At 57.8% G+C, this 22,846-nt stretch overlaps 1 protein-coding gene and 1 long non-coding RNA gene across 5 annotated transcripts in view; both read left to right on the top strand.

Moving 5' to 3' along the window:
• LOC139245656 (hepatitis A virus cellular receptor 1-like) overlaps window positions 1–22,846 on the top strand; it is a 96,141-nt gene that overhangs the window by 46,221 nt on the left and 27,074 nt on the right. The window lies entirely within an intron of this gene.
• LOC139245652 (uncharacterized) lies at window positions 801–4,890 on the top strand. Its single transcript, XR_011590041.1, has 3 exons — window positions 801–910; window positions 2,999–3,106; window positions 4,757–4,890. It is a non-coding gene; the product is annotated as an uncharacterized lncRNA (long non-coding RNA).

Below are 22,846 nucleotides of genomic sequence, written 5' to 3' on the forward strand. Positions count from 1 at the left end.
GGTCGCAGAGATAGGGAGGGGTGTAGGGGCTGGAGGGGGTTACAAAGATAGGGAAGGGTGTAGGGGCTGGAGGGGGTTACAGAGATAGGGAGGGGTGTAGCGGCTGGAGGAGGTTACAGAGATAGGGAGGGGTGCAGGGGCTGGAGGAGGTTACAGAGATAGTGAGAGGCGTAGGGGCTGGAGGAGGTTACAGAGATAGGGAGGGGTGTAGGGGTCTGGAGGAGGCTACAGAGATAGGGAGGGGTGTAGGGTCTGGAGGAGGTTACAGAGATAGGGAGGGGTGTAGGGGCTGGAGGGGGTTACAGAGATAGGGAGGGGTGTAGGGGCTGGAGGGGGTTACAGAGATAGGGAGGGATGTCGGGGCTGGAGGAGGTTACAGTGATAGGGAGGGGTGTAGGGGCTGGAGGGGGTTACAGAGATAGGGAGGGAGCGGGGTTCGAGGGGGTTACAGAGATAGGGAGGGGTGTAGGGGCTGGAGGAGGTTACAGAGATAGGGAGGGATGTCGGGGCTGGAGGAGGTTACAGAGATCGGGAGGGGTGTCGGGGCTGGAGGTGGTTACAGAGATAGGGAGTGGTGTAGGGGCTGGAGGAGGTTACAGAGATAGGGAGGGGTGTAGGGGCTGGAGGAGGTTACAGAGATAGGGAGGTGTGTCGGGGCTGGAGGGGGTTACAGAGATAGGGAGGGGAGTAGGGGCCGGAGGGGGTTACAGAGATAGGGAGGGAGCGGGGTTCGAGGGCCATGGAGGATTTGAAAACAAGGAGGATTAAATTGACCTCACCTAACTGCTTCTCTCTCCCTCAGGTACAATGACCACACCAATGACGGTGCTCAGTGACACAACTTTAGTGACAGCTGTCAGTACACCTGGGGTCTCGACCACACTCACTGCTGACCATTCAACCCTCCCGGGTAAGCACGACCTCGGTCATTGTTGCTTTGTTCACTGCTGCAGGGTCGGAGGGGTCTGGGAGTCCTTCAGACAGAAGGATAAGAAAATAAGACTCACATTTATACAGTGCCCTTCCTGGCGACCAGAACTTCTACATCCAGCTGAGAGAGCGGATAGGGAGGGGTGTAGGGGCTGGAGGGGTTACAGAGATAGGGAGAGGTGTAGGGGCTGAAGGAGGTTACAGAGATAGGGAGGTGTGTAGGGGCTGGAGGGGGTTACAGATATAGGGAGGGGTGTAGGGGCTGGAGGAGGTTACAGAGTTAGGGAGGGGTGTAGGGGCTGGAGGAGGTTACAGAGATAGGGAGGCGTGTAGGGGCTGGAGGGGGTTACAGAGATGGGGAGGGGTTTAGGGGCTGGAGGGGGATACAGAGATAGGGAGGGGTGTAGGGGATGGAGGGGGTTACAGATATAGGAAGGGTGCTGTGGCTGGAGGGGGTTACAGAGATAGTGAGGGGTGTAGGGGCTGGAGGTTGTTACAGAGATAGGGAGGCGTGTAGGGGCTGGAGGGGGTTGCAGAAATAGGGAGGGGTGTCGGGGTCTGGAGGAGGTTACAGAGATAGGGAGGGGTGTAGGGGCTGGAGGGGGTTACAGGGATAGCGAGGGGTGTAGGGGCTGGAGGAGTTTACAGAAATAGGGAGGGGTGTAGGGGCTGGAGGGGGTCACAGAGATAGGGAGGGGTGTAGGGGCTGGAGGAGGTTACAGAGCTAGTGTGGGATGTATGAGCTGGAGGGGGTCACAGAGATAGGGAGTGGGTAGGGGCTGGAGGGGGTTACAGAGATAGGGAGGGGTGTAGGGGCTGGAGGAGGTTACAGAGATAGGGACGGGTGTAGGGGCTGGAGGAGGTTACAGAGATAGGGAAGGGGTAGGTTCTGGAGGGGGTTACTGAGATAGGGAGGGGTGAAGGGGTTGGAGGAGGTTGCAGAGATAGGGAGGGTTGTAGGGGCTGGAGGAGGTTACAGAGATAGGGAGGGGTGTAGGGGCTGAAGGATGTTACAGAGATAGGGAGGGGTGGAGGGGCTGGATGGGGTTGCAGAGATAGGGAGGGGTTTCGGTGCTGGAGGAGGTTACAGAGATAGGGAGGAGTGTAGGTGCTGGAGGGGGTTACAGAGATAGGGAGGGGTGTAGGGACTGGAGGGGTTACAGAGATAGGGAGGGGTGTAGGGACTGGATGGGTTACAGAGATAGGGAGGGGTGTAGGGGCTGGAGGAGGTTACAGAGATAGGGACGGGTGTAGGGGCTGGAGGAGGCTACAGATATAGGGAAGGGGTAGGTTCTGGAGGGGGTTACTGAGATAGGGAGGGGTGAAGGGGTTGGAGGAGGTTGCAGAGATAGGGAGGGTTGTAGGGGCTGGAGGAGGTTACAGAGATAGGGAGGGGTGTAGGGGCTGGAGCGGGTACCAGAGATAGGGAGGGTTGTAGGGGCTGGAGGACGTTACAGAGATAGGGAGGGGTGAAGGGGTTGGAGGAGGTTTCTGAGATAGGGAGGGGTGAAGGGGCTGGAGGAGGTTTCTGAGATAGGCAGGGGTGTAGGGGCTGGATGGGGTTGCAGAGATAGGGAGGGGTTTCGGTGCTGGAGGAGGTTACAGAGATAGGGAGGAGTGTAGGTGCTGGAGGGGGTTACAGAGACAGGGAGGGGTGTAAGGGTTGGAGGGGGTTACAGAGATAGGGAGGGGTGTAGGGGCTGGAGGAGGATATAGAGATAGGGAGGGGTGTAGGGGTCTGGAGGAGGTTACAGAGATGGGGTGGGGTTTAGGGGCTGGAGGGGGTTACAGAGATAGGGAGGGGTGTAGGGGCTGGAGGAGGTTACAGAGATAGGGAAGGGTGTAGGGGCTGGAGGGGGTTACAGAGATAGGGAGGGGTATAGGGGCTGGAGGGGGTTACAGAGATAGGGAGGGGTGTAGGGGCTGGAGGGGGTTACACAGATAGGGAGGGGTGTAGGGGCTGGAGGGGGTTACAGAGATAGGGAGGGAGCGGGGTCGAGGACCATGGAGGATTTGAAAACAAGGAGGATTAAATTGACCTCACCTAACTGCTTCTCTCTACCCTCAGGTACAATGACCACACCAATGATGGTGCTCAGTGACACAACTTTAGTGACAGCTGTCAGTACACCTGGGGTCTCGACCACACTCACTGCTGACCATTCAACCCTCCCGGGTAAGCACGACCTCGGTCATTGTTGCTTTGTTCACTGCTGCAGGGTCGGAGGGGTCTGGGAGTTTCTCAGACAGAAGGATAAGAAAATAAGACTCACATTTTTTCAGTGCCCTTCCTGGCAACCAGAACTTCTATATCCAGCTGAGAGAGCGGATAGGGAGGGGTGTAGGGACTGGAGGGGGTTACAGAGATAGGGAGGGGTTTAGGGGCTGGAGGGGGATACAGAGATAGGGAGGTGTGTAGGGGCTGGAGGGGGTTACAGAGATGGGGAGGGGTTTAGGGGCTGGAGGGGGATACAGAGATAGGGAGGGGTGTAGGGGATGGAGGGGGTTACAGAGATAGGAAGGGTGCAGTGGCTGGAGGGGGTTACAGAGATAGGGAGGGGTGTAGGGGTCTGGAGGAGGTTACAGAGATAGGGAGGGGTGTAGGGGCTGGAGGGGGTTACAGGGATAGCGAGGGGTGTAGGGGCTGGAGGAGTTTACAGAAATAGGGAGGGGTGTAGGGGCTGGAGGGGGTCACAGAGATAGGGAGGGGTGAAGGGGCTGGAGGAGGTTACAGAGCTAGTGAGGGATGTATGAGCTGGAGGGGGTTTCAGAGATAGGGAGGGGTGTAGGGGGTGGAGGGGTTTACAGAGACAGGGAGGGGTGTAGGGGCTGGAGGAGGTTACAGAGATAGGGAGGGGTGTAGGGGCTGGAGGAGGCTACAGATATAGGGAAGGGGTAGGTTCTGGAGGGGGTTACTGAGATAGGGACAGGTGTTGGAGCCGGAGTAGGTTACAGAGATAGGGAGGGGTGTAGGGGCTGGAGCGGGTTCCAGAGATAGGGAGGGATGTAGGGGCTGGAAGAGGTTACTGAGATAGGGAGGGGTGAAGGGGCTGGAGGAGGTTTCTGAGATAGGGAGGGGTGTAGGGGCTGAAGGATGTTACAGAGATAGGGAGGGGTGGAGGGGCTGGATGGGGTTGCAGAGATAGGGAGGGTTGTAGGGGCTGGAAGAGGTTACTGAGATAGGGAGGGGTGAAGGGGCTGGAGGAGGTTTCTGAGATAGGGAGGGGTGTAGGGGCTGAAGGATGTTACAGAGATAGGGAGGGGTGGAGGGGCTGGATGGGGTTGCAGAGATAGGGAGGGGTTTCGGTGCTGGAGGAGGTTACAGAGATAGGGAGGAGTGTAGGTGCTGGAGGGGGTTACAGAGACAGGGAGGGGTGTAGGGGTTGGAGGGGGTTACAGAGATAGGGAGGGGTGTAGGGGCTGGAGGAGGATACAGAGATAGGGAGGGGTGTAGGGGTCTGGAGGAGGTTACAGACATAGGGAGGGGTGTCGTGGCTGGAGGAGGTTACAGAGATAGGGAGGGGTGTAGGGGCTGGAGGAGGTTACAGAGATAGGGGGGGGTATAGGGGCTGGAGGAGGTTACAGAGATAGGGAGGGGTGTAGGGGCTGGAGGGGGTTACAGAGATAGGGAGGGGTGTAGGGGCTGGAGGGGGTTACACAGATAGGGAGTGGTGTAGGGGCTGTAGGAGGTTACAGAGATAGGGAGGGGTGTAGGGGCTGGAGGTGGTTACAGAGATAGGGAGGGAGCGGGGTTCGAGGGCCATGGAGGATTTGAAAACAAGGAGGATTAAATTGACCTCACCTAACTGCTTCTCTCTCCCCTCAGGTACAATGACCACAACAATGACGGTGCTCAGTGACACAACTTTAGTGACAGCTGTCAGTACACCTGGGGTCTCGACCACACTCACTGCTGACCATTCAACCCTCCCGGGTAAGCACGACCTCGGTCATTGTTGCTTTGTTCACTGCTGCAGGGTCGGAGGGGTCTGGGAGTTTCTCAGACAGAAGGATAAGAAAATAAGACTCACATTTTTTCAGTGCCCTTCCTGGCAACCAGAACTTCTATATCCAGCTGAGAGAGCGGATAGGGAGGGGTGTAGGGACTGGAGGGGGTTACAGAGATAGGGAGGGGTTTAGAGGCTGGAGGGGGATACAGAGATAGGGAGGTGTGTAGGGGCTGGAGGGGGTTACAGAGATAGGGAGGGGTGTAGGGGATGGAGGACGTTACAGAGATAGGAAGGGTGCAGTGGCTGGAGGGGGTTACAGAGATAGGGAGGGGTGTAGGGGTCTGGAGGAGGTTACAGAGATAGGGAGGGGTGTAGGGGCTGGAGGAGGTTACAGAGTTAGGGAGGGGGTGTAGGGGCTGGAGGGGGTTTCTGAGATAGGGAGGGGTGTAGGGGCTGAAGGATGTTACAGAGATAGGGAGGGGTGGAGGGGCTGGATGGGGTTGCAGAGATAGGGAGGGGTTTCGGTGCTGGAGGAGGTTACAGAGATAGGGAGGAGTGTAGGTGCTGGAGGGGGTTACAGAGACAGGGAGGGGTGTAGGGGTTGGAGGGGGTTACAGAGATAGGGAGGGGTGTAGGGGCTGGAGGAGGATACAGAGATAGGGAGGGGTGTAGGGGTCTGGAGGAGGTTACAGACATAGGGAGGGGTGTCGTGGCTGGAGGAGGTTACAGAGATAGGGAGGGGTGTAGGGGCTGGAGGAGGTTACAGAGATAGGGGGGGGTATAGGGGCTGGAGGAGGTTACAGAGATAGGGAGGGGTGTAGGGGCTGGAGGGGGTTACAGAGATAGGGAGGGGTGTAGGGGCTGGAGGTGGTTACAGAGATAGGGAGGGAGCGGGGTTCGAGGGCCATGGAGGATTTGAAAACAAGGAGGATTAAATTGACCTCACCTAACTGCTTCTCTCTCCCCTCAGGTACAATGACCACACCAATGACGGTGCTCAGTGACACAACTTTAGTGACAGCTGTCAGTACACCTGGGGTCTCGACCACACTCACTGCTGACCATTCAACCCTCCCGGGTAAGCACGACCTCGGTCATTGTTGCTTTGTTCACTGCTGCAGGGTCGGAGGGGTCTGGGAGTCCTTCAGACAGAAGGAAAAGAAAATAAGACTCCCATTTATACAGTGCCCTTCCTGGCGACCAGAACTTCTACATCCAGCTGAGAGAGCGGATAGGGAGGGGTGTAGGGGCTGGAGGGGTTACAGAGATAGGGAGGGGTGTAGGGGCTGGAGGAGGTTACAGAGATAGGGAGGGGTGTAGGGGCTGGAGGGGGTTACAGAGATAGGGAAGGGTGTAGGGGCTGGAGGAGGTTACAGAGATAGGGAGGGATGTAGGGGCTGGAGGAGGTTACAGAGATAGGGAGGGGTGTAGGGGCTGGAGGGGGTTACAGAGATAGGGAGGGGTGTAGGGGCTGGATGGGGTTGCAGAGATAGGGAGGGGTTTCGGTGCTGGAGGAGGTTACAGAGATAGGGAGGAGTGTAGGTGCTGGAGGGGGTTACAGAGACAGGGAGGGGTGTAAGGGTTGGAGGGGGTTACAGAGATAGGGAGGGGTGTAGGGGCTGTAGGAGGATATAGAGATAGGGAGGGGTGTAGGGGTCTGGAGGAGGTTACAGAGATGGGGTGGGGTTTAGTTGCTGGAGGGGGTTACAGAGATAGGGAGGGGTGCAGGGGCTGGAGGGGGTTACAGAGATAGGGAGGGGTGTAGGGACTGGAGGGGTTACAGAGATAGGGAGGGGTGTAGGGACTGGAGGAGGTTACAGAGATAGGGACGGGTGTAGGGGCTGGAGGAGGCTACAGATATAGGGAAGGGGTAGGTTCTGGAGGGGGTTACTGAGATAGGGAGGGGTGAAGGGGTTGGAGGAGGTTGCAGAGATAGGGAGGGTTGTAGGGGCTGGAGGAGGTTACAGAGATAGGGAGTGGTGTAGGGGCTGGAGCGGGTTCCAGAGATAGGGAGGGTTGTAGGGGCTGGAGGAGGTTACAGAGATAGGGAGGGGTGAAGGGGTTGGAGGAGGTTTCTGAGATAGGGAGGGGTGAAGGGGCTGGAGGAGGTTTCTGAGATAGGCAGGGGTGTAGGGGCTGGATGGGGTTGCAGAGATAGGGAGGGGTTTCGGTGCTGGAGGAGGTTACAGAGATAGGGAGGAGTGTAGGTGCTGGAGGGGGTTCCAGAGACAGGGAGGGGTGTAAGGGTTGGAGGGGGTTACAGAGATAGGGAGGGGTGTAGGGGCTGTAGGAGGATATAGAGATAGGGAGGGGTGTAGGGGTCTGGAGGAGGTTACAGAGATGGGGTGGGGTTTAGGGGCTGGAGGGGGTTACAGAGATAGGGAGGGGTGCAGGGGCTGGAGGAGGTTACAGAGATAGGGAAGGGTGTAGGGGCTGGAGGGGGTTACAGAGATAGGGAGGGGTATAGGGGCTGGAGGGGCTTACAGAGATATGGAGGGGTGTAGGGGCTGGAGGGGGTTACACAGATAGGGAGTGGTGTAGGGGCCGGAGGGGGTTACAGAGATAGGGAGGGGTGTAGGGGCTGGAGGAGGTTACAGAGATAGGGAGGGGTGTAGGGGCTGGAGGGGTTCCAGAGATAGGGAGGGGTGTAGGGGCTGGAGGAGGTTACAGAGATAGGGAGGGTGTAGGGGCTGGAGGGGTTACACAGATAGGGAGTGGTGTAGGGGCCGGAGGGGGTTACAGAGATAGGGAGGGGTGTAGGGGCTGGAGGGGGTTACAGAGATAGGGAGGGGTGTAGGGGCTGGAGGGGGTTACAGAGATAGGGAGGGGTATAGGGGCTGGAGGGGGTTACAGAGATAGGGAGGGGTGTAGGGGCTGGAGGGGGTTACACAGATAGGGAGGGGTATAGGGGCTGGAGGGGGTTACAGAGATAGGGAGGGGTGTAGGGGCTGGAGGGGGTTACAGAGATAGGGAGGGGTATAGGGGCTGGAGGGGGTTACAGAGATAGGGAGGGGTATAGGGGCTGGAGGGGGTTACAGAGATAGGGAGGGGTGTAGGGGCTGGAGGGGGTTACACAGATAGGGAGTGGTGTAGGGGCTGTAGGAGGTTACAGAGATAGGGAGGGGTGTAGGGGCTGGAGGGGGTTACAGAGATAGGGAGGGAGCGGGGTTCGAGGGCCATGGAGGATTTGAAAACAAGGAGGATTAAATTGACCTCACCTAACTGCTTCTCTCTACCCTCAGGTACAATGACCACACCAATGACGGTGCTCAGTGACACAACTTTAGTGACAGCTGTCAGTACACCTGGGGTCTCGACCACACTCACTGCTGACCATTCAACCCTCCCGGGTAAGCACGACCTCGGTCATTGTTGCTTTGTTCACTGCTGCAGGGTCGGAGGGGTCTGGGAGTTTCTCAGACAGAAGGATAAGAAAATAAGACTCACATTTTTTCAGTGCCCTTCCTGGCAACCAGAACTTCTATATCCAGCTGAGAGAGCGGATAGGGAGGGGTGTAGGGACTGGAGGGGGTTACAGAGATAGGGAGGGGTTTAGAGGCTGGAGGGGGATACAGAGATAGGGAGGTGTGTAGGGGCTGGAGGGGGTTACAGAGATAGGGAGGGGTGTAGGGGCTGGAGGACGTTACAGAGATAGGAAGGGTGCAGTGGCTGGAGGGGGTTACAGAGATAGGGAGGGGTGTAGGGGTCTGGAGGAGGTTACAGAGATAGGGAGGGGTGTAGGGGCTGGAGGAGGTTACAGAGTTAGGGAGGGGGTGTAGGGGCTGGAGGGGGTTACAGAGTTAGGGAGGGGTGTAGGGGCTGGAAAAAGTCACAGAGATAGGGAGGGGTGTAGGGGCTGGAGGGGGTTACAGAGATAGGGAGGGGTGTAGGGGCTGGAGGAGGTTACAGAGATAGGGAGGGGTGTAGGAGCTGGAGGAGGTTACAGAGATAGGGAGGAGTGTCGGGGTTTGAGGAGGTTACAGAGATAGGGAGGGGTTTAGGGGCTGGAGGAGGTTAGAGATATGGAGGGGTGTAAGTGCTGGAGGAGGTTACAGAGATAGGGTGCAGTGTAGAGGTTGGAGGAGGTTACTTAGATAGGGAGGGGTGTAGGGGCTGGAGGAGGTTACAGAGATAGGGAGGTGTGTCGGGGCTGGAGGTGGTTACACAGATAGGGAGGGGTGTAGGGGCTGGAGGTGATTACAGAGCTAGGGAGGGGTGAAGGGGCTGGAGGAGGTTACAGAGATAGGGAAGGGTGTAGGGGCTGGAGAAGGTCACAGAGATAGGGAGGGATGTAGGGGCTGGAGAAGGTCGCAGAGATAGGGAGGGGTGTAGGGGCTGGAGGAGGTTACAGAGATAGGGAGGGGTGTAGGGGCTGGAGGGGGTTACAAAGATAGGGAAGGGTGTAGGGGCTGGAGGGGGTTACAGAGATAGGGAGGGGGTGTAGGGGCTGGAGGGGGTTACAGAGTTAGGGAGGGGTGTAGGGGCTGGAAAAAGTCACAGAGATAGGGAGGGGTGTAGGGGCTGGAGGGGGTTACAGAGATAGGGAGGGGTGTAGGGGCTGGAGGAGGTTACAGAGATAGGGAGGGGTGTAGGGGCTGGAGGAGGTTACAGAGATAGGGAGGAGTGTCGGGGTTTGAGGAGGTTACAGAGATAGGGAGGGGTTTAGGGGCTGGAGGAGGTTAGAGATATGGAGGGGTGTAAGTGCTGGAGGAGGTTACAGAGATAGGGTGCAGTGTAGAGGTTGGAGGAGGTTACTTAGATAGGGAGGGGTGTAGGGGCTGGAGGACGTTACAGAGATAGGGAGGGGTGTAGGGGCTGGAGGAGGTTACAGAGATAGGGAGGTGTGTCGGGGCTGGAGGTGATTACAGAGCTAGGGAGGGGTGAAGGGGCTGGAGGAGGTTACAGAGATAGGGAAGGGTGTAGGGGCTGGAGAAGGTCACAGAGATAGGGAGGGATGTAGGGGCTGGAGAAGGTCGCAGAGATAGGGAGGGGTGTAGGGGCTGGAGGAGGTTACAGAGATAGGGAGGGGTGTAGGGGCTGGAGGGGGTTACAAAGATAGGGAAGGGTGTAGGGGCTGGAGGGGGTTACAGAGATAGGGAGGGGTGTAGGGGCTGGATGAGATTACAGAGATAGGGAGGGGTGCAGGGGCTGGAGGAGGTTACAGAGATAGTGAGAGGTGTAGGGGCTGGAGGAGGTTACAGAGATAGGGAGGGGTGTAGGGGTCTGGAGGAGGCTACAGAGATAGGGAGGGGTGTAGGGTCTGGAGGAGGTTACAGAGATAGGGAGGGGTGTAGGGGCTGGAGGGGGTTACAGAGATAGGGAGGGGTGTAGGGGCTGGAGGGGGTTACAGAGATAGGGAGGGGTGTCGGGGCTGGAGGAGGTTACAGTGATAGGGAGGGGTGTAGGGGCTGGAGGGGGTTACAGAGATAGGGAGGGAGCGGGGTTCGAGGGGGTTACAGAAATAGGGAGGGGTGTAGGGGCTGGAGGAGGTTACAGAGATAGGGTGGGAGCGGGGTTCGAGGGGGTTACAGAGATAGGGAGGGGTGTAGGGGCTGGAGGAGGTTACAGAGATAGGGAGGGATGTAGGGGCTGGAGGAGGTTACAGAGATCGGGAGGGGTGTCGGGGCTGGAGGTGGTTACAGAGATAGGGAGGGGTGTAGGGGCTGGAGGTGGTTACAGAGATAGGGAGGGGTGTAGGGGCTGGAGGAGGTTACAGAGATAGGGAGTGGTGTAGGGGCTGGAGGTGGTTACAGAGATAGGGAGGGAGCGGGGTCGAGGGCCATGGATGATTTGAAAACAAGGAGGATTAAATTGACCTCACCTAACTGCTTCTCTCTACCCTCAGGTACAATGACCACACCAATGACGGTGCTCAGTGACACAACTTTAGTGACAGCTGTCAGTACACCTGGGGTCTCGACCACACTCACTGCTGACCATTCAACCCTCCCGGGTAAGCACGACCTCGGTCATTGTTGCTTTGTTCACTGCTGCAGGGTCGGAGGGGTCTGGGAGTTTCTCAGACAGAAGGATAAGAAAATAAGACTCACATTTTTTCAGTGCCCTTCCTGGCAACCAGAACTTCTATATCCAGCTGAGAGAGCGGATAGGGAGGGGTGTAGGGACTGGAGGGGGTTACAGAGATAGGGAGGGGTTTAGAGGCTGGAGGGGGATACAGAGATAGGGAGGTGTGTAGGGGCTGGAGGGGGTTACAGAGATAGGGAGGGGTGTAGGGGCTGGAGGACGTTACAGAGATAGGAAGGGTGCAGTGGCTGGAGGGGGTTACAGAGATAGGGAGGGGTGTAGGGGTCTGGAGGAGGTTACAGAGATAGGGAGGGGTGTAGGGGCTGGAGGAGGTTACAGAGTTAGGGAGGGGGTGTAGGGGCTGGAGGGGGTTACAGAGTTAGGGAGGGGTGTAGGGGCTGGAAAAAGTCACAGAGATAGGGAGGGGTGTAGGGGCTGGAGGGGGTTACAGAGATAGGGAGGGGTGTAGGGGCTGGAGGAGGTTACAGAGATAGGGAGGGGTGTAGGAGCTGGAGGAGGTTACAGAGATAGGGAGGAGTGTCGGGGTTTGAGGAGGTTACAGAGATAGGGAGGGGTTTAGGGGCTGGAGGAGGTTAGAGATATGGAGGGGTGTAAGTGCTGGAGGAGGTTACAGAGATAGGGTGCAGTGTAGAGGTTGGAGGAGGTTACTTAGATAGGGAGGGGTGTAGGGGCTGGAGGAGGTTACAGAGATAGGGAGGTGTGTCGGGGCTGGAGGTGGTTACACAGATAGGGAGGGGTGTAGGGGCTGGAGGTGATTACAGAGCTAGGGAGGGGTGAAGGGGCTGGAGGAGGTTACAGAGATAGGGAAGGGTGTAGGGGCTGGAGAAGGTCACAGAGATAGGGAGGGATGTAGGGGCTGGAGAAGGTCGCAGAGATAGGGAGGGGTGTAGGGGCTGGAGGAGGTTACAGAGATAGGGAGGGGTGTAGGGGCTGGAGGGGGTTACAAAGATAGGGAAGGGTGTAGGGGCTGGAGGGGGTTACAGAGATAGGGAGGGGGTGTAGGGGCTGGAGGGGGTTACAGAGTTAGGGAGGGGTGTAGGGGCTGGAAAAAGTCACAGAGATAGGGAGGGGTGTAGGGGCTGGAGGGGGTTACAGAGATAGGGAGGGGTGTAGGGGCTGGAGGAGGTTACAGAGATAGGGAGGGGTGTAGGGGCTGGAGGAGGTTACAGAGATAGGGAGGAGTGTCGGGGTTTGAGGAGGTTACAGAGATAGGGAGGGGTTTAGGGGCTGGAGGAGGTTAGAGATATGGAGGGGTGTAAGTGCTGGAGGAGGTTACAGAGATAGGGTGCAGTGTAGAGGTTGGAGGAGGTTACTTAGATAGGGAGGGGTGTAGGGGCTGGAGGACGTTACAGAGATAGGGAGGGGTGTAGGGGCTGGAGGAGGTTACAGAGATAGGGAGGTGTGTCGGGGCTGGAGGTGATTACAGAGCTAGGGAGGGGTGAAGGGGCTGGAGGAGGTTACAGAGATAGGGAAGGGTGTAGGGGCTGGAGAAGGTCACAGAGATAGGGAGGGATGTAGGGGCTGGAGAAGGTCGCAGAGATAGGGAGGGGTGTAGGGGCTGGAGGAGGTTACAGAGATAGGGAGGGGTGTAGGGGCTGGAGGGGGTTACAAAGATAGGGAAGGGTGTAGGGGCTGGAGGGGGTTACAGAGATAGGGAGGGGTGTAGGGGCTGGATGAGATTACAGAGATAGGGAGGGGTGCAGGGGCTGGAGGAGGTTACAGAGATAGTGAGAGGTGTAGGGGCTGGAGGAGGTTACAGAGATAGGGAGGGGTGTAGGGGTCTGGAGGAGGCTACAGAGATAGGGAGGGGTGTAGGGTCTGGAGGAGGTTACAGAGATAGGGAGGGGTGTAGGGGCTGGAGGGGGTTACAGAGATAGGGAGGGGTGTAGGGGCTGGAGGGGGTTACAGAGATAGGGAGGGGTGTCGGGGCTGGAGGAGGTTACAGTGATAGGGAGGGGTGTAGGGGCTGGAGGGGGTTACAGAGATAGGGAGGGAGCGGGGTTCGAGGGGGTTACAGAAATAGGGAGGGGTGTAGGGGCTGGAGGAGGTTACAGAGATAGGGTGGGAGCGGGGTTCGAGGGGGTTACAGAGATAGGGAGGGGTGTAGGGGCTGGAGGTGGTTACAGAGATAGGGAGGGGTGTAGGGGCTGGAGGAGGTTACAGAGATAGGGAGGGATGTAGGGGCTGGAGGAGGTTACAGAGATAGGGAGGGGTGTAGGGGCTGGAGGAGGTTACAGAGATAGGGAGGTGTGTAGGGGCCGGAGGGGGTTACAGAGATAGGGAGGGAGCGGGGTTCGAGGGCCATGGAGGATTTGAAAACAAGGAGGATTAAATTGACCTCACCTAACTGCTTCTCTCTCCCCTCAGGTACAATGACCACACCAATGACGGTGCTCAGTGACACAACTTTAGTGACAGCTGTCAGTACACCTGGGGTCTCGACCACACTCACTGCTGACCAGTCAACCCTCCCGGGTAAGCACGACCTCGGTCATTGTTGCTTTGTTCACTGCTGCAGGGTCGGAGTGGTCTGGGAGTCCTTCAGACAGAAGGATAAGAAAATAAGACTCACAATTATACAGTGCCCTTCCTGGCGACCAGAACTTCTACATCCAGCTGAGAGAGCGGATAGGGAGGGGTGTAGGGACTGGAGGGGGTTACAGAGATAGGGAGGGGGGTCGGGGCTGGAGGTGGTTCCAGAGATAGGGAGAGGTGTAGGGGCTGAAGGAGGTTACAGAGATAGGGAGGTGTGTAGGGGCTGGAGGGGGTTACAGATATAGGGAGGGGTGTAGGGGCTGGAGGAGGTTACAGAGTTAGGGAGGGGTGTAGGGGCTGGAGGAGGTTACAGAGATAGGGAGGGGTGTAGGGGCTGGAGGGGGTTACAGAGATGGGGAGGGGTTTAGGGGCTGGAGGGGGATACAGAGATAGGGAGGGGTGTAGGGGATGGAGGGGGTTACAGATATAGGAAGGGTGCAGTGGCTGGAGGGGGTTACAGAGATAGTGAGGTGTGTAGGGGCTGGAGGTTGTTACAGAGATAGGGAGGCGTGTAGGGGCTGGAGGGGGTTGCAGAAATAGGGAGGGGTGTCGGGGTCTGGAGGAGGTTACAGAGATAGGGAGGGGTGTAGGGGCTGGAGGGGGTTACAGGGATAGCGAGGGATGTATGAGCTGGAGGGGGTCACAGAGATAAGGAGGGGTGTAGGGGCTGGAGGAGGTTACAGAGCTAGTGAGGGATGTATGAGCTGGAGGGGGTTTCAGAGATAGGGAGGGGGTAGGGGCTGGAGGGGGTTACAGAGATAGGGAGGGTGTAGGGGCTGGAGGGGGTTACAGAGATAGGGAGGGGTGTAGGGGCTGGAGGAGGTTACAGAGATAGGGACGGGTGTAGGGGCTGGAGGAGGCTACAGATATAGGGAAGGGGTAGGTTCTGGAGGGGGTTACTGAGATAGGGAGGGGTGAAGGGGTTGGAGGAGGTTGCAGAGATAGGGAGGGTTGTAGGGGCTGGAGGAGGTTACAGAGATAGGGAGGGTTGTAGGGGCTGGAGCGGGTTCCAGAGATAGGGAGGGTTGTAGGGGCTGGAGGAGGTTACAGAGATAGGGAGGGGTGAAGGGGTTGGAGGAGGTTTCTGAGATAGGGAGGGGTGAAGTGGCTGAAGGATGTTACAGAGATAGGGAGGGGTGGAGGGGCTGGATGGGGTTGCAGAGATAGGGAGGGGTTTCGGTGCTGGAGGAGGTTACAGAGATAGGGAGGAGTGTAGGTGCTGGAGGGGGTTACAGAGATAGGGAGGGGTGTAGAGACTGGAGGGGTTACAGAGATAGGGAGGGGTGTAGGGACTGGAGGGGTTACAGAGATAGGGAGGGGTGTAGGGGCTGGAGGAGGTTACAGAGATAGGGACGGGTGTAGGGGCTGGAGGAGGCTACAGATATAGGGAAGGGGTAGGTTCTGGAGGGGGTTACTGAGATAGGGAGGGGTGAAGGGGTTGGAGGAGGTTGCAGAGATAGGGAGGGTTGTAGGGGCTGGAGGAGGTTACAGAGATAGGGAGGGGTGTAGGGGCTGGAGCGGGTTCCAGAGATAGGGAGGGTTGTAGGGGCTGGAGGAGGTTACAGAGATAGGGAGGGGTGAAGGGGTTGGAGGAGGTTTCTGAGATAGGGAGGGGTGAAGGGGCTGGAGGAGGTTTCTGAGATAGGCAGGGGTGTAGGGGCTGGATGGGGTTGCAGAGATAGGGAGGGGTTTCGGTGCTGGAGGAGGTTACAGAGATAGGGAGGAGTGTAGATGCTGGAGGGGGTTACAGAGACAGGGAGGGGTGTAAGGGTTGGAGGGGGTTACAGAGATAGGGAGGGGTGTAGGGGCTGGAGGAGGATATAGAGATAGGGAGGGGTGTAGGGGCTGGAGGGGGTTACAGAGATAGGGAGGGGTGAAGGGGTTGGAGGAGGTTTCTGAGATAGGGAGGGGTGAAGGGGCTGGAGGGGGTTACAGAGATAGGGAGGGGTATAGGGGCTGGAGGGGGTTACAGAGTTAGGGAGTGGTATAGGGGCTGGAGGGGGTTACAGAGATAGGGAGGGGTGTAGGGGCTGGAGGGGGTTACACAGATAGGGAGTGGTGTAGGGGCCGGAGGAGGTTACAGAGATAGGGAGGGGTGTAGGGTGTGGAGGAGGTTACAGAGATAGGGAGGGGTGTAGGGGCTGGAGGTGGTTACAGAGATAGGGAGGGGTGTAGGGGCTGGAGGTGGTTACAGAGATAGGGAGGGAGCGGGGTCGAGGGCCATGGAGGATTTGAAAACAAGGAGGATTAAATTGACCTCACCTAACTGCTTCTCTCTACCCTCAGGTACAATGACCACACCAATGACGGTGCTCAGTGACACAACTTTAGTGACAGCTGTCAGTACACCTGGGGTCTCGACCACACTCACTGCTGACCATTCAACCCTCCCGGGTAAGCACGACCTCGGTCATTGTTGCTTTGTTCACTGCTGCAGGGTCGGAGGGGTCTGGGAGTCCTTCAGACAGAAGGAAAAGAAAATAAGACTCCCACTTATACAGTGCCCTTCCTGGCGACCAGAACTTCTACATCCAGCTGAGAGAGCGGATAGGGAGGGTTGTAGGGACTGGAGGGGGTTACAGAGATAGGGAGGGGTTTAGGGGCTGGAGGGGGATACAGAGATAGGGAGGTGTGTAGGGGCTGGAGGGGGTTACAGAGATGGGGAGGGGTTTAGGGGCTGGAGGGGGATACAGAGATAGGGAGGGGTGTAGGGGATGGAGGGGGTTACAGAGATAGGAAGGGTGCAGTGGCTGGAGGGGGTTACAGAGATAGGGAGGGGTGTAGGGGTCTGGAGGAGGTTACAGAGATAGGGAGGTGTGTAGGGGCTGGAGGGGGTTACAGGGATAGCGAGGGGTGTAGGGGCTGGAGGAGTTTACAGAAATAGGGAGGGGTGTAGGGGCTGGAGGGGGTCACAGAGATAGGGAGGGGTGAAGGGGTTGGAGGAGGTTACAGAGTTAGTGAGGGATGTATGAGCTGGAGGGGGTTTCAGAGATAGGGAGGCGTGTTGGAGCCGGAGTAGGTTACAGAGATAGGGAGGGGTGTAGGGGCTGGAGCGGGTTCCAGAGATAGGGAGGGTTGTAGGGGCTGGAGGAGGTTACAGAGATAGGGAGGGGTGAAGGGGCTGGAGGGGGTTACAGAGATAGGGAGAGGTGTAGGGGCTGGAGGGTGTTACAGAGATAGGGAGTGGTGTAGGGGCTGGAGGAGGATACAGAGATAGGGAGGGGTGTAGGGGCTGGAGGGGGTTACAGAGATAGGGAGGGGTGTAGTGGCTGGAGGGGGTTACAGAGATAGGGAGGGGTGTAGGGGCTGGAGTGGGTTACAGAGATAGGGCGGGATGTAGGGGCTGGAGGAGGATACAGAGATAGCGAGGGGTAGAGTGGCTGGAGGGGTTTACAGAGATAGGGAGGGGTCTAGTGGCTGGAGGAGGTTACAGAGATAGGGAGGGGTGTAGGGGCTGGAGCTGATACAGAGATAGGGAGGGGTGTAGGGGCTGGAGGAGGTTACAGAGATAGGGAGGGGTGTAGGGGCTGGAGGGGGTTACAGAGATAGGGAAGGGTGTAGGGGCTGGAGGAGGTTACAGAGATAGGGAGGGATGTAGGGGCTGGAGGAGGTTACAGAGATAGGGAGGGGTGTAGGGGCTGGAGGGGGTTACAGAGATAGGGAGGGGTGTAGTGGCTGGAGGGGGTTACAGAGATAGGGAGGGGTGTAGGGGCTGGAGGGGGTTACAGAGATAGGGAGAGGTGTAGGGGCTGGAGGGTGTTACAGAGATAGGGAGTGGTGTAGGGGCTGGAGGAGGTTACAGAGATAGGGAGGGGTGTAGGGGCTGGAGGGGGTTACAGAGATAGGGAGGGGTGTAGGGGCTGGAGGGGGTTACAGAGATAGGGAGGGGTGTAGGGGCTGGAGGGGGTTACAGAGATAGGGAGGGGTGTAGTGGCTGGAGGGGGTTACAGAGATAGGGAGGGGTGTAGTGGCTGGAGGGGGTTACAGAGATAGGGAGGGGTGTAGGGGCTGGAGGGGGTTACAGAGATAGGGAGAGGTGTAGGGGCTAGAGGATGTTACAGAGATAGGGAGTGGTGTAGGGGCTGGAGGAGGTTACAGAGATAGGGAGTGGTGTAGGGGCTGGAGGGGGTTACAGAGATAGCGAGGGGTAGAGTGGCTGGAGGGGTTTACAGAGATAGGGAGGGGTCTAGTGGCTGGAGGAGGTTACAGAGATAGGGAGGGGTGTAGGGGCTGGAGCTGATACAGAGATAGGGAGGGGTGTAGGGGCTGGAGGAGGTTACAGAGATAGGGAGGGGTGTAGGGGCTGGAGGGGGTTACAGAGATAGGGAAGGGTGTAGGGGCTGGAGGAGGTTACAGAGATAGGGAGGGATGTAGGGGCTGGAGGAGGTTACAGAGATAGGGAGGGGTGTAGGGGCTGGAGGGGGTTACAGAGATAGGGAGGGGTGTAGTGGCTGGAGGGGGTTACAGAGATAGGGAGGGGTGTAGGGGCTGGAGGGGGTTACAGAGATAGGGAGAGGTGTAGGGGCTGGAGGGTGTTACAGAGATAGAGAGTGGTGTAGGGGCTGGAGGAGGTTACAGAGATAGGGAGGGGTGTAGGGGCTGGAGGGGGTTACAGAGATAGGGAGGGGTGTAGGGGCTGGAGGGGGTTACAGAGATAGGGAGGGGTGTAGGGGCTGGAGGGGGTTACAGAGATAGGGAGGGGTGTAGTGGCTGGAGGGGGTTACAGAGATAGGGAGGGGTGTAGTGGCTGGAGGGGGTTACAGAGATAGGGAGGGGTGTAGGGGCTGGAGGGGGTTACAGAGATAGGGAGGGGTCTAGTGGCTGGAGGAGGTTACAGAGATAGGGAGGGGTCTAGTGGCTGGAGGAGGTTACAGAGATAGGGAGGGGTGTAGGGGCCGGAGGTGGTTACAGAGATAGGGAGGGGTGTAGGGGCTGGAGGTGGTTACAGAGATAGGGAGGGAGCGGGGTCGAGGACCATGGAGGATTTGAAAACAAGGAGGATTAAATTGACCTCACCTAACTGCTTCTCTCTCCCCTCAGGTACAATGACCACACCAATGACGGTGCTCAGTGACACAACTTTAGTGACAGCTGTCAGTACACCTGGGGTCTCGACCACACTCACTGCTGACCATTCAACCCTCCCGGGTAAGCACGACCTCGGTCATTGTTGCTTTGTTCACTGCTGCAGGGTCGGAGGGGTCTGGGAGTCCTTCAGACAGAAGGAAAAGAAAATAAGACTCCCATTTATACAGTGCCCTTCCTGGCGACCAGAACTTCTACATCCAGCTGAGAAAGCGGATAGGGAGGGGTGTAGGGGCTGGAGGGGTTACAGAGATAGGGAGGGGTGTAGGGGCTGGAGGAGGTTACAGAGATAGGGAGGGGTGTAGGGGCTGGAGGGGGTTACAGAGATAGGGAAGGGTGTAGGGGCTGGAGGAGGTTACAGAGATAGGGAGGGATGTAGGGGCTGGAGGAGGTTACAGAGATAGGGAGGGGTGTAGGGGCTGGAGGGGGTGACAGAGATAGGGAGGGGTGTAGTGGCTGGAGGGGGTTACAGAGATAGGGAGGGGTGTAGGGGCTGGAGGGGGTTACAGAGATAGGGAGAGGTGTAGGGGCTGGAGGGTGTGACAGAGATAGGGAGGGGTGTAGTGGCTGGAGGGGGTTACAGAGATAGGGAGGGGTGTAGGGGCTGGAGTGGGTTACAGAGATAGGGAGGGGTGTAGTGGCTGGAGGAGGATACAGAGATAGGGAGGGATGTCGGGGCTGGAGGAGGTTACAGAGATAGGGAGGGGTGTAGGGGCTGGAGGTGGTTACAGAGATAGGGAGTGGTGTAGGGGCCGGAGGGGGTTACAGAGATAGGGAGTGGTGTAGGGGCTGGAGGTGGTTACAGAGATAGGGAGGGGTGTAGGGGCTGGAGGAGGTTACAGAGATAGGGAGTGGTGTAGGGGCTGGAGGTGGTTACAGAGATAGGGAGGGGTGTAGGGGCTGGAGGAGGTTACAGAGATAGGGAGGGGTGTAGGGGCTGGAGGAGGTTACAGAGATAGGGAGTGGTGTAGGGGCCGGAGGTGGTTACAGAGATAGGGAGGGAGCGGGGTTCGAGGGCCATGGAGGATTTGAAAACAAGGAGGATTAAATTGACCTCACCTAACTGCTTCTCTCTCCCCTCAGGTACAATGACCACACCAATGACGGTGCTCAGTGACACAACTTTAGTGACAGCTGTCAGTACACCTGGGGTCTCGACCACACTCACTGCTGACCATTCAACCCTCCCGGGTAAGCACGACCTCGGTCATTGTTGCTTTGTTCACTGCTGCAGGGTCGGAGGGGTCTGGGAGTCCCTCAGACAGAAGGAAAAGAAAATAAGACTCCCACTTATACAGTGCCCTTCCTGGCGACCAGAACTTCTACATCCAGCTGAGAGAGCGGATAGGGAGGGTTGTAGGGGCTGGAGGGGTTACAGAGATAGGGAGGGGTGTAGGGGCTGGAGGAGGTTACAGAGATAGGGAGGGATGTAGGGGCTGGAGGAGGTTACAGAGATAGGGAGGGGTGTAGGGGCTGGAGGAGGTTACAGAGATAGGGAGGGGTGTAGGGGCTGGAGGGGGATACAGAGATCGGGAGGGGTGTAGGGGCTGGAGGAGGATATAGAGATAGGGAGGGGTGTAGGGGTCTGGAGGAGGTTACAGAGATGGGGTGGGGTTTAGGGGCTGGAGGGGGTTACAGAGATAGGGAGGGGTGTAGGGGCTGGAGGAGGTTACAGAGATAGGGAAGGGTGTAGGGGCTGGAGGGGGTTACAGAGATAGGGAGGGGTATAGGGGCTGGAGGAGATTACAGAGATAGGGAGGGGTGTAGGGGCTGGAGGGGGTTACAGAGATAGGGAGGGGTATAGGGGCTGGAGGGGGTTACAGAGATAGGGAGGGGTATAGGGGCTGGAGGGGGTTACAGAGATAGGGAGGGGTGTAGGGGCTGGAGGGGGTTACACAGATAGGGAGTGGTGTAGGGGCTGTAGGAGGTTACAGAGATAGGGAGGGGTGTAGGGGCTGGAGGGGGTTACAGAGATAGGGAGGGAGCGGGGTTCGAGGGCCATGGAGGATTTGAAAACAAGGAGGATTAAATTGACCTCACCTAACTGCTTCTCTCTACCCTCAGGTACAATGACCACACCAATGACGGTGCTCAGTGACACAACTTTAGTGACAGCTGTCAGTACACCTGGGGTCTCGACCACACTCACTGCTGACCATTCAACCCTCCCGGGTAAGCACGACCTCGGTCATTGTTGCTTTGTTCACTGCTGCAGGGTCGGAGGGGTCTGGGAGTTTCTCAGACAGAAGGATAAGAAAATAAGACTCACATTTTTTCAGTGCCCTTCCTGGCAACCAGAACTTCTATATCCAGCTGAGAGAGCGGATAGGGAGGGGTGTAGGGACTGGAGGGGGTTACAGAGATAGGGAGGGGTTTAGGGGCTGGAGGGGGATACAGAGATAGGGAGGTGTGTAGGGGCTGGAGGGGGTTACAGAGATGGGGAGGGGTTTAGGGGCTGGAGGGGGATACAGAGATAGGGAGGGGTGTAGGGGATGGAGGGGGTTACAGAGATAGGAAGGGTGCAGTGGCTGGAGGGGGTTACAGAGATAGGGAGGGGTGTAGGGGTCTGGAGGAGGTTACAGAGATAGGGAGGTGTGTAGGGACTGGAGGGGTTACAGAGATAGGGAGGGGTGTAGGGGCTGGAGGAGGTTACAGAGATAAGGAGGGGTGTAGGGGCTGGAGGGGGTTACAGAGATAGGGAAGGGTGTAGGGGCTGGAGGAGGTTACAGAGATAGGGAGGGGTGTAGGGGCTGGAGGGGGATACAGAGATCGGGAGGGGTGTAGGGGCTGGAGGAGGATACAGAGATAGGGAGGGGTGTAGGGGCTGGAGGAGGTTACAGAGATAGGGAGGGGTGTAGGGGCTGGAGGGGGTTACAGAGATAGGGAGGGGTGTAGGGAATGGAGGGGTTACAGAGATAGGGAGGGGTGTAGGGGCTGGAGGAGGTTACAGAGATAAGGAGGGGTGTAGGGGCTGGAGGGGGTTACAGAGATAGGGAAGGGTGTAGGGGCTGGAGGGGGTTACAGAGATAGGGAGGGGTGTAGGGGCTGGAGGGGGATACAGAGATCGGGAGGGGTGTAGGGGCTGGAGGAGGATACAGAGATAGGGAGGGGTGTAGGGGCTGGAGGTGGTGATAGAAAAAGGTAGTGGTGTAGGGGCTGGAGGGGGTTACAGAGATAGGGAGGGGTGTAGGGGCTGGAGGTGGTTACAGAGATAGGGAGGGGTGTTGGAGCTGGAGTAGGTTGTAGAGATAGAGAGGGGTGTAGGGGCTGGAAGGGGTTACAGATAGGTAGGGGTGTAGGGGCTGGAGGGGTTTACAGTGTTAGAGAGGAGTGTAGGGGCTGGAGGGGGTTACAGAGATAGGGAGAGGTGTCGGGGCTGGAGGGGGTTACAGAGATAGGGAGGGATGTAGCGGCTGGAGGTGGTTACAGAGTTAGAGAGGAGTGTAGGAGCTGGAGGGCGTTACAGAGATAGGGAGGGGAGTTGGGGCTGGAGGAGGATACAGAGATAGGGCGGGGTGTAGGGGCTGGAGGAGGTTACAGGAATAGGGAGGGGTGTAGGGGCTGGAGGAGGTTACAGAGATAGGGAGGGGTGTAGGACTGGAGGAGGTTGCAGAGATAGGGAGGGGTGTAGGTGCTGGAGGGGGTTACAGAGATAGGGAGGGGTGTAGGGGCTGGAGGGGGTTGCAGAGATAGGGAGGGGTGTCGGGGCTGGAGGTGGTTACAGAGATAGGGAGGGGTGTCGGGGCCGGAGGAGGTTACAGAGATAGGGAGGGGCATAGGGGCTGGAGGAGGTTACAGAGATAGGGAGGGGTGGAGGGGCTGGAGGAGGTTACAGAGCTAGTGAGGGATGTATGAGCTGGAGGGGGTTACAGAGATAGGGAGGGGTGTAGGGGCTGGAGGGGGTTACAGAGATAGGGAGGGGTGTAGGGGCTGGAGGAGGTTACAGAGATAGGGACGGGTGTAGGGGCTGGAGGAGGTTACAGAGATAGGGAGGCGTGTAGGGGCTGGAGGAGGATACAGAGATAGGGAGGGGTGTAGGGGCTGGAGGAGGATACAGAGATAGGGAGGGTGTAGGGGCTGGAGGAGGATACAGAAATAGGGAGGGGTGTAGGGGCTGGAGGAGGTTACAGAGATAGGGATGGGTGTCGGGGCTGGAGGGGGTTACAGAGATCAGGAGGGGTGTCGGGGCTGGAGGAGGTTACAGAGATAGGGAGGGGTGCAGGGGCTGGAGGAGTTTACAGAGATAGGGAGGTGTGTAGGGGCTGGAGGAGGTTACAGAGATAGGGAGGGGTGTAGGGGCT

Source organism: Pristiophorus japonicus, unplaced genomic scaffold, assembly GCF_044704955.1.
Source record: "Pristiophorus japonicus isolate sPriJap1 unplaced genomic scaffold, sPriJap1.hap1 HAP1_SCAFFOLD_228, whole genome shotgun sequence".
NCBI lineage: Eukaryota > Metazoa > Chordata > Chondrichthyes > Pristiophoridae > Pristiophorus > Pristiophorus japonicus.